General features: G+C 35.6%; 1 protein-coding gene across 2 annotated transcripts in view; it reads left to right on the top strand.

The window, feature by feature from the left end:
• The first annotated feature begins 799 nt into the window (after positions 1-799).
• Positions 800-11368, top strand: part of LOC126734038 (follistatin) — a 47943-nt gene continuing 37374 nt past the window's right edge. Inside the window, exon 1 of one of the 2 annotated variants that reach the window (XM_050437556.1) lies at positions 800-1046. The gene's annotated coding sequence lies outside the window, so the exon portion shown is untranslated. The remainder of the gene's footprint in view (positions 1047-11368) is intronic. The other variant, XM_050437557.1, reaches the window with a different exon arrangement.

Genomic DNA, 11368 nt, shown 5'->3' with positions numbered 1-11368 from the left:
ACAAAACAATTTTAAGTGTCAATGTACTTCCTTCTGGTACTCGAATAATTGGGGAAAACTTCATCTTTCAACATGACAATGACCCCATGCACACGTCGAAATTGTGCAAGCAATATTTAGGTCAATTACAAAAGCAACATCGTGAAAGTTATGGTATGGCCCCCACAATCACCAGACCTCAATACTATCGAATTACTGTGGGATGAACTGGATAGACAAGTGCGCCACATTAAAAGAAGACTTGTGGAGGATCATATAAGAAGAGTGGCACAAGATACCTCAGAAAACTTTGGACAAATTGAAACTCTGTGAAGCTGTTATTAAAAATCGAGGCGGACATGTAGATGAATCCAAAATTTGATTTTCTTAAATTTAATTAATTGAAATATGTATTGTTTATATTATTCATTTTGTTATAAATAAACCGTTTCATAAGAATAGCTGATGGGTTTATTCTTTTTAGTTATAACTTTTAAACTGTCATATTATGTGGGCAAATACTTTTGAGCGGTAGTGTACGTCGCGACGCCCCAGAACATCCGGCTGCGGACGTGGGGCGTCGAGTCGCAGGTGCACTCACCTGTTGTCGATGATGGTTCTCCTCCTGCTGCCGCCGCTGCGCGACTCGCGCCGCATGTGCATGTGCCCCGCCATAGTCGGATTTTATTTAATTTTATGCTTTTTTTTCTTTTTTATTTTTTTTTTCTGGTAGTTTTTTTTTCCGGTGTGGTTTGTAGAGGAACCACCGTGTGCCACTCGGGAGCGCACTCACTCAGTGCCGCTCGAAAATCCGTTCTTTTGAGAGTTACGACGCTGACGACGACGACGACGACGACGCTGCTGACGGCAGCGCGGCCTCCTGCTGCAACAAGTGTGCGATTGTAAATTTGTATTTATTCGCGGTTTCGCTTCTTCCGGAGGCACGCGACTGTCGTTGGATACTCGCGTGTATACATCATAGTGGGTCTTTTTTTTCCCGATTGTTTTTTTTTTCATTTTTTTCTGGTGGCTCCATCTCGGTCGGTTTGGAAAAATTTGATTGCCAGGTAAATTTTTATTATTTTTTTTTTGAAATTATGTTTTTTTTTATGTGTGTTAGGGGTTCGATTTTCGATACTTTATCCACAAACTGTAGGTTCAATTTTGTCGACAAATAAACCATACAGGGTGTTACAAAATTCGGTGCAAATATTTTAAGAGCGTTGGAGTTAAAATAAGACTTTTTTTCCTATAAACATATACCCTAAAATGCACCCCCCTCAGAGCTACACAGCCCGCGCAAATTGCTCGAAGAAAATAGATTTTTTGGAATCGTAGCTACAATTATGCATCAATTCTTCTGAAAATATACATCTCTCCATTTTTTGGGAGCTCTTTTTATTTTCCGTCCCAAAAATGGTGTAAATCCTATTTTAGAGGAGGATTTAGGCGGGCCCACCCTTCTGATGGCCCGTATCTTAAGTTTCCTACTAGAAAAAATTAAAAATCTAACAACACCATCTAGTTGGCCATGTAAAAATATAGAATTTTTGTCTCTTGCATTTTTTCGGGAAAATCGCTGATAAACGAAAAGGGAGAGATTAATTTCTTAAATTAGAAAAAACGAAGTGCACTGTGACTGTTTTATTTTTTGTCAAATCAAATAAATTTTATCCCAGAAAGCAAAAAACGATAATTTTAGATTTCTTCATGGATAATTAGATGGTGTTCTACGTTTTCAAATTTCTTATTGGAAAGCCGTCAAAAGGGTAAGCTCACTGAATCCTTTTATAAGATTGGGTTTATACCATTTTTGGGACGGAAAATGTCAAGAGGACCCAAAACAATTAGGACTTGCAAATTTTCAAAAGATTTTACGTATAACTGTAATCAGTGTTCCAAATAATCGATTTTCTTCAAGCAATTTGCGCGGGCTGTAGCTCTGAGGGGGTGCATTTTAGGACACATGTTTATAGGAAAAAAAAAGTCGTATTTTAATTCCAATAATACTCTCTTAAAATATTTGCACCGAATTTTGTAACACCCTGTATAGTTTAGATACTTTTAATCGCGTTTTGGAAATACCGGGCTCAAAACTTTATAAAAATAATATATTGAAAATCTTGGTAGGGGTTGCATTGTTATTGTTTGACATTTACAAGAAAACAAATAATTCTATTAATATTTAATGTTTTTAAAGTTTCGAGCCTGATATTTCCAAAATGGTTTAAATAAAAGTAGTTAAACCATATACCGCGTGACTGTATACTGTATTTAATAACTTTTTTACTTTTCAAGATAAACAGATGAAATTTATATACAGGGTGTCCCATTAGTGCGATAACGAACGATAGCTCCTTATTCAGTGATACAAAAAAACAAATTTTTATACAAAGTTACTTTACTGTCTAAGGTGCATAACATAAAAATATTTTTGGATATACAGGGTGATTTATAAATGTGATATGATACACTCAAAATCACTAAAGCGAAACATTTTTGCATTAAAAATGAATTTTTCGAAAGAGGATATGGTGAAAATGATTTACTGTTTCAACTGTTTGGATGCAATTGAGGTAACTTTACTGTTTATTGGCAAGCACAGTAATATAATTCAAAAATCCACTGTTAACAGAATCACATGTTTTTATGTAGGTACCTACAGATTATGCAAGAATTATCTGATAAAGATTTTGCTAATCGTTTGAAAACTTTAAAAATAGTAAATGGAACGGATTGAAAAGCATTTTTAAATTTGGCATTTTATTAAATTACAACAAATTTAATGATACCAAAATCTACAGAAAAGAAATTTTGTTTAAAATTTACCAAATAATAAAATCTTAAAACTAATCGAAAAATCAACAAAAAAATATTCCTTAAATAAAAAAAATTAAAATTGTGAACAATAACAACAACAAATGACTAAACCAAAAAGGTATGTACATTAAACTATAAATAATGTTCTACAGGTCCACCCTGGTGTTGATCACACAAACGAATTCGTTTAACAAAAGAACTGCTTACTTTCTGTAACATTTCTCTAGTTACTTCTTGAAAAACATTCCGAATTCTTTGCTTCATGTCGTTTTTGGTGGTAACGCAGGCTTTTGATAAACCCGATTTTTCACAAACCCCCACAAGAAAAAATCGAGTTTTGTGAGGTCAGGAGATCTGGCCGGCCAAGCAACTGGTCCTCTCCTGCCAATCCATTTATTTCGAAAATGGTCATTTAGATGGGCCCTCACAACACGGCTAAAATGAGGAGGCGCTCCATCTAATCGTAGCCACATTCGTCTTACTGTTTGTAACGGTAAATCATCCAGCTCTTCTTCGAATTCATTTTGCAAAAAATGTAGAAAGTTCTGACCGTTCACTGCCCCATCAAAGAAATATGGTCCAAGAAGCTTTGTCCCAATGATACCAGCCCATACAATAAGTGACCATCTATGTTGATGATCCAGTGGTATCACATGCCTTGGATTTACATCGTTGTAATAATGGAAGTTGTGTCGGTTTACAAATTCATTTTTATGGAATGTCGCTTTATCAGTGAACAATACAAAGTCAAAAAGGTCCTGTTGCAGTTGGATTTGATGCAAAGCCCAGCGGCAAAAGTTTCGGCGATTAGCAAAACCTTGATCGCTTAATTCTTGTACAAGCTGTACGTGATATGGATGAAATTTATGTTTCCGGGTGATTCTATTAACAGTCGATTTTTTAATGTCCAACTGCCTTTCAATTTGCCTACAAGAGACATGCGGATTTTCTACTAGGGCTTGCATAACAAGCATTTCATTTTGTGGATTTGCCCCTGTTTTTTGTCTTTGTGACATTTCATAATTTAAATTTCCAGTTTTTTCAAATCTCTCCTTTAGTCTTTCAAATGCCAATCGATTTGGATGTCGTTCCGCATCCGGATATCTCTGTGCATAAACTCTACTTGCCAGTAAACAATTTTTCTCACTTGCACCCAAACAGTAAATCATTTTCACCATATCCTCTTTCGAAAAATTCATTTTTAATGCAAAAATGTTTCGCTTTAGTGATAAACTGACAACACTAAATCTTCTGTCAAAGTAATAAAGCTTGATTTTTGTGTAATTGTTATTTCCAGGGCCAACTAAGCAAACTTCTTTTAAATTAAAACGCGACTATTGTGAATTTTAAGGGTGAAATTAGGAAAAAGTGTAAAAAACTCGATAACTATTACAGATAGGTATAGGACATGCTTAACAAAAAAGAAAGCTTATCATATTGTGAACATTTTAAGATAAAAAAATATGGGTCATTCCATTTGAAAAAAATAAGATATGGTTGTTTACATTTTTTGGTTTTGGATAGAGTATTGCGAACACCCTGTAGAATATTATCAAATTCTCGATCAAAGTATGCACTAACAACCTACAAAAGATTTGGCTTGTAGGATCCCAAATGAGTGAATTATTTTTGTTTTTGTGGAGACGTGCAAACGTCGATTTTTTTATAAAATATTAAATATCTCACAAACGGGTAAGTTTTGGTATAGACGATGCTTGATAAAAGGTATGCAGAATTTTTAAAGCAATCCAAAAATGCAATAAAATATAGGGTGTTCCATTTAAATTAAAAACGTTGTGTATCATATCACATTTATGAATCACCCTGTATATCCAAAAATATTTTCATGTTATGCACCTTAGACAGTAAAGTAACTTTGTATAAAAAATGTTTTTTTTGTATCACTGTATAAGGAGCTATCGTCCGTTATCGCACTAATTGGACACCCTGTATATCGATAGAATAGTCATAAGAGCAACTTTTGACATATTTTATTATTTTTGCTTACTTCCGATTTAACATGTACTGTACAGTGAAAAAAACTGTACAGTGATTGTCGTGGTATACTTAATAGTGAGCAACATGGTTTCATAAAAAATAGATCTACCAATACAAGTCTTTTAATGTACATAAATTTTATTTTAAGCAATATGGAGCAAGGGTGCCAAGTCGACTCTGTTTATACTGACTTTTCCAAGGCCTTTGATAGAGGGGACCATAATTTCTTGGTTGCAAAGTTAAGGGCCTTGGGAATTAGCGGTAGGGTAGCTGATTGGTTAAATAGTTTTCTAACTGATAGAATGAAGAGAGTCAAATATGGTAGTTCGGTGTCTAGACCTATAATTGTTTCATCAGGGGTACCTCAAGGATCACACTGCGGTCTCCTTCTGTTCAATTTGTTCCTATTAGATTTACCTCAAAATATAAAAAATAGCTCGGTACTAATGTTTGCAGATGATGTAAAGATATTTCGGCCTATTAGAACAATGACTGATGTTAAGCTTCTTCAAGGTGTCAAGGGTGTCAAGCAAATCATATGGACCTTAACGTAAAAAAATGCTATCAAATATCATTTTCAAGAGTAAAAAGTCCTATTTCTTACAATTATTCCATCAACCATACTAACTTAAAGGTTACCGATGAAATGAAGGATCTTGGTGTTGTATTGGACAGCAAATTATCATTTGATATTCATATATATGGGGTATTATCTCTCGGGCTCATAGAATGTTAGGTTTCATCATACGGTCTAGTAAGGACTTTTCAATTTTTACGATAAAGAAACTATATTGCTCGCTAGTTAGAAGTGTTCTGGAGTATTGCTCACCTATCTGGAACCCTTGTTATGTAACACATGTAACTGCAATTGAGCGAGTGCAGAATAAGTTTGTTCGTTATATTGGTTACAGGTGTGGTTATATCAGAGATGATTATTCTTATAGTGAATTAAGATCGCTACTTAATATTAATACTTTGGAAGGGAGGAGACTAAATCTTGAAATTCGTTTACTTCACAAGATTATTAATGGTGTAATTGATTGTCCAGATCTTTTAAATCTTGTATGTCTGAATGTACCTATAAGAAGGAATCGGCATACTAATGTTTTTTATGTTCCTTACCATTCTACAAATTATGGCAAAAATAACCCTATTACAAGAATGTTAAATAATGCAAACTCTATGCAACAATCTGTAGATTTTTTTGGAACTTCAGAGGCAAGATTTAGAGGATCTTTAAGGCATATATTGTGATATATACTTTCATTTTTTTTTGTATAGCAATGTATATCTATACTGTATTTAGTAATTAGTTCTATTTATTGTAAAATGGCAAGTCCGTAAATAAATAAATAAATAAATAAATAAAAAACATGAAGTAACACTAACTTTTTTGTTTTAAATGGGACAATTGGTATATTATTACGTATTTTGACAGAAAATAATATTCTGAGAATAATGATACCGTATTTGCTACTTTTTATTTTATACTCAATACAATTTTTTAAATTTTGAAATAACGTGCCGTAAGTGCATTGAAAATTAAAGTAATCACGGAAAAATAATATTCATTGTTATTACCTAAATCAGTTTTTCAGTTATACAGTCAGTAAACATATCAAATATTAGTAAACATAAAAATACTTTCAAAAAACTGCGGCAAATTTATTTGAGTAATAATTGAACTTGACAAGATGTCATGTATTATGTCAATTAAAAAATAATTCAAGAACGCGTCAAAACGCAGCCTCCTAGTTAAGATATCAAGGCCTATCATAAGCCTTCTATGCTATTTCTATTAATTCAATGCGTCTACCATATTTATCCACCGAATTAAAAAATAATCATACCAAATTATTGGGAAAAAAACACCTTATTTCAAAAGTGGTTGTTCCTAATAACATGCTATTTAAAGAAATTAAATTATTTTAATACTAAAAAAATATGTACTTCAATGAAGTGATTTTTGAAAAATTCTTACAGATAATACGCATAAAGAGGCTTTTCAAATTTTTAAAAAATTGGACAAGTTTTGTGTGAAATTGTACCTGATATCATCACCATTTTCATTATCACAAATTACTTTAGAATAATTCTTAGTTTTGCGAGATTCTTAATAACATTTTTAATGTTAATTGTACTGTATTATGTACATACGTACTGGACCCAGTTAATAAGACAGTTGACAAGATTGTGCAACCATGGCCGCCATCTTGGAAAATGTTCACAATTTTATATGCGTCGGCCAATTTGACTTTTACGCTCGTTTTCTACAAGTATAATAACCATAATATTATATTTATAGAATAATTTATTTCCTTGAAATGTTGGTTTATAGCACCTCTATAAAACTTAAAAAAAAAAAATGTTTATGTCCAGTCGTAACGTTCACCCCACACTCATTTACACATTTAATAAATTATATTAACTCGACAAAAGTCCATACGAAGACACTGAAGACGTCGATGTGCCAAAATACACACAATAAAAATCATTCAAACGAGAGAAACGCCAAAAAAAAAACGTGAAATAAAACAAACCCAAATTCGGTTATTTCCATCAATTAGCGCCGTCGCTGCAGGTATATTATGAAGATTTTTATGTTTTTCAGTCGCGCCGGATAACGAATCACCTGCCGCGAGTCCATTTTTACTCAAATCGGGCTTCTAAACCGATTTTTCGTTGGTTATATGTACGTTATTAATGGACCCTAGACGAGAATATAACAACGACGCTGAAAGAACAAAAAAACGAACTTTTTCTCCTCTCTAATCTCTTCTTGGCGCAGATTAAAATTGCTTTCGCTAATGTCCGTTTGGCGTGCCGTAAAATGTCGGTTCTGTTCTTCTTTTTATAGTTATTTAGACAGTGATAGAAGACTTATATAACTGGTTCATTGTTTAAATCTATACAAGGCAAATGTATTAATTGTCTTTTATCAGGACATATCTCTATTTTCAAGATGGCGACAATCGGCCAGGGTTATACAATTAGCCATTACGCGAGTCTATATTGTCACTGTGACGTCTGTCAAAATTTTTTTTTGTCGTTTTCTTAACGTTGGTTATTGGCGCCATCTTCTTTTCCACATTTTGGCAATCACTCTTACTGTTGCTACGCCCAAAAGAACAATTTAAACCGCACTATAAATCCCGTTACGCAAAAGAAAAAATTGATATTTCAATCGCTAATTCAGCTTGTCTACATACAAAGCAGCGGAGCGTATTGTAATTATAAAAACCGACGTCCCATTCTAACAAAAAAATAATAAAAAAAAAAAAAACAAAGAAATAATTAGCCTAACCTATTTCAGTCAAATTATAAAGCTTTTAAAGGTAATTTAGTTTTAACTGTAGTCGTAAAATCTCTTTAAACTACGCTTTGCATCGTATACAGTTACTGAATACCTCGGATTATGCAACTTGAATGCATTCAACAGTATCAATATTTAGATTGAATGGGTATTGGTGCAAATTGGGTTGATCAATAGGTTTAACGCTAGAGCGGTTAGTTATGCGCAACCCATATGGGTCTGTTAATTTTTATCAATTACTACGTTTACCCGAGTAACACGCATATTTGTTTAAAATACAGAATTTTGAACATCTATTTTGAAACGTCAATAACGTCATTTATGAAGGCTCTGTCATAGTAACGAAAATTTAGCGGTCCGTTCTTACGCCTGTCAGTTGTCATCCGTGTATATCAGTCAAACGTCAAAAAAATTATGGCTCGACCCAAAAAAATTATTGCAATTAATAAAGAAAATTACATGAATTAATTTCTGATTACAGTTATTCTCCTTAAACCCCTCATGGTTTTTTTTTTTTTAGGGTCGGTGGAGAAATTCTTTATAAACACTGGTTAGGCGGCGCCGCCTCCAGTAGTTTGGGACTCAGTGTCGAGTCTGTTTCGTCCTGTACCCACTAAAACTCCACCGCTGGGTGGTGCCTTGTGGCTTCCTACACTGCGGTCTGCTAAGAAGCAGTCCTATTGTGTCCCATATGTTTAGTCCCACAGGTTCAATTCTGTAGCTTCAAGGAAGTCCAGGATTGTGCCCAGTGGTAGATTTCTTATACCCTCTGGTGAGGGTTTCTCTTCCCCCAGGAATGTTGCCCTGGTTTGATTAAATGCTTCACAGAAGCACAGTATGTGAAGAGTTGTTTCGTCCTCCTCATTGCATCCCCTACATAGCGAGGCAACTGATTTCCCTAGCGTATGCAGGTGTTTCCTGCTGAGCGCATGGCCTGTAAATAGCCCCGCGACCCTTCGCAGTTGTTGTCTGGAGAGGCAGTTATGTTCTCACCCTTCTTGAAGGGTGGGCTGCCTATAAGTTGTTTGGATTATTCCATCTTTGGCAGCTGTTCCCAGTAGGATTTGTTCTGGTTTGTTAGCCAGTTGCCGATTTCCCTCTTCCAGGTCTTATCGTTGACACAACATGTTGGTTCAGGGCCTACCAGGCTGTTGCTGGCTCCCTGAGTTGCAAGTTGGATAGCCCTTCTTGCAGCCTTATTGTTGCCCATATTCTCTGCTAGGATTATCTCTGGCCTATTTTGCGCTTTGGCGAGGTTCCTGAGATCCTCCCAGCAGCTTTGCACAGTCCTTGACTTAGTCTCGAACTGTTGTAGTGCAAGTATTGCAGCCTGGTCTCCTGTGAAAATTGCGAAGGTTTTGCCTCTTGGCAGCCCTTCTTTCATCAGTTGGATCATCAGATCATTATGCTTGCCTGTAAATTTGTTGTTTCCAGGCCCAGGTTTAGCATGAGTTGTCTACCCTGTTGTTCGTCCTCCACCATGCCCAGAGCTACCTCGATCTTGGATCGTTTGGTTGCCGTGTTCCATACTGAGTAACCTCTTTGCCTGAGCCTGTCCGCTTCTGCGTCCAGTGGTCCCCTTTTCTCTTTGATGACAAAAGGTTTGTCTAGGTATGTGACCTTGGTTCTGTCTGTTCTTAGGGCCAGACGCCCAAGGTCCTGTATCTTGTCAAATAAGGCATTGTGCCCATCTTTCGATAGGATTGTTGCGCCATTTGACAGCAGTCTTTTCGCCCCCGATATAGCTTCAGCCCGTACCACTAAGTGTAGCGGGCTTAGTCCTATCAGGTTCTCAAGGGCAGCAGTCGGCGTTGTTGACATCGCTTCTGTTATGCCCAGACATGCTATTCGTTGTGTTTTGTTGAGTATCTGTATTACAGTCCTCTTTTCTGCCGCATGCCACCATATAGGTGCTGCGTATGTAATGATACGCAGCATGGTTACTTACATGTTTATTAAAAAGAAATTGTTTTAATATCATCCAAAACTGGCAACACCGTAATAGATTTGTAAATTTAGCGGTTTGTCAACTGACATCGTTGGACGTCTGTTAAATGTCAAATAATATGAGGGGGGAAGGGTGAAAATATTGATAAACGTCAAACTTGAACACGACCTAGGCGGCGTAGTCCTGCTCATTTGCCGCTTTTCCGACGTCTAATCCGCTCTCGTGATTGGTCACTTTTAGCATCTTAGAAAAGTACTTAAAAAAACCGTCAGAATGTTACGGTAAATCTGAGCGGAATCGAATAAGAAACACTTTGACCAATTTTCAACTCATTCTGATGTGAGATTTTTTTTTTAAGTACTTTTCTAAGATGCTAAAAGTGACCAATCACGAGAGCGGATTAGACGTCGGAAAAGCAGCAAATGAGCAGGACTACGCCGCCTTAGTTAAGCTCATATAGAGGGAAAATTGGGTGTGTGTGTGGTAATGGCCGGTGATTGTCAACAACGAAATAAAGAAAAATCTTTGGCATAACATAGGCTCGACATAAAAAAGATTACAGGGGCGACAAAGAAGACAATAAAAATGTAGGACATAGTATGTTCGATTGCCGTAGCCAATGAGAGTCGGCGGGGATCAGGTGACGTCACTTGATCAGGCCATTGGGCAGAAATGTCATTTGTCATACGGCAACTCTGACGTCAAAAGCTTCATTCTGACTAGGCGCGGATTTTTGACAGAATGTTTCAAATCCAGATTTAAAAATATGCGCGGCGGGAAATTTTAGCTTTTCTGCGATGTGGATATAAAAAGATTATTTAGTGATGAATGCTCATTTTACTACAATTATTATTTACGAAAATATTATCATGTATTTTTTAAATTAATATGTTTCATAAAAACCGTGGATCTGGAGTCTCATCCTCAGTCTGCTGTACCTGAAAATGTTGGCCCAGGAAGCTAATTTTCACCATTTTGTTACAAATGTTACAATAAATCTACAAAACAGCAGAAATTATTATTTATGGCCTTCATAATGTACTTTATGTTACTGGGTTATCAGCATCTAGGTCTTCGTATTCCATTATTGATTATTGTTCCTGTACCTTGTTATTTACGTCATAATATAACAAGAAAAAAACTGACAATTAATGACAGCTGACAGAAAAAATTCGCAAAATAGTTGAAATCCTTTTGACTTTTTTGCGAATATCCGCTTTTTCGCGTAGACGAATTTTGCTTTTATGTGTATAGGTTAAATATGCGCATGTGCGAGATGAAAAATTGCCTGTCTAAAATCAGCGAAATTC

Source organism: Anthonomus grandis, chromosome 3 (genome assembly GCF_022605725.1).
Source record: "Anthonomus grandis grandis chromosome 3, icAntGran1.3, whole genome shotgun sequence".
In the NCBI taxonomy this organism is placed as follows: domain Eukaryota; kingdom Metazoa; phylum Arthropoda; class Insecta; order Coleoptera; family Curculionidae; genus Anthonomus; species Anthonomus grandis.
The sequence above is the reverse complement of the archived record's forward strand: the minus strand, read 5'-3'. Positions and strand labels throughout refer to the sequence as shown.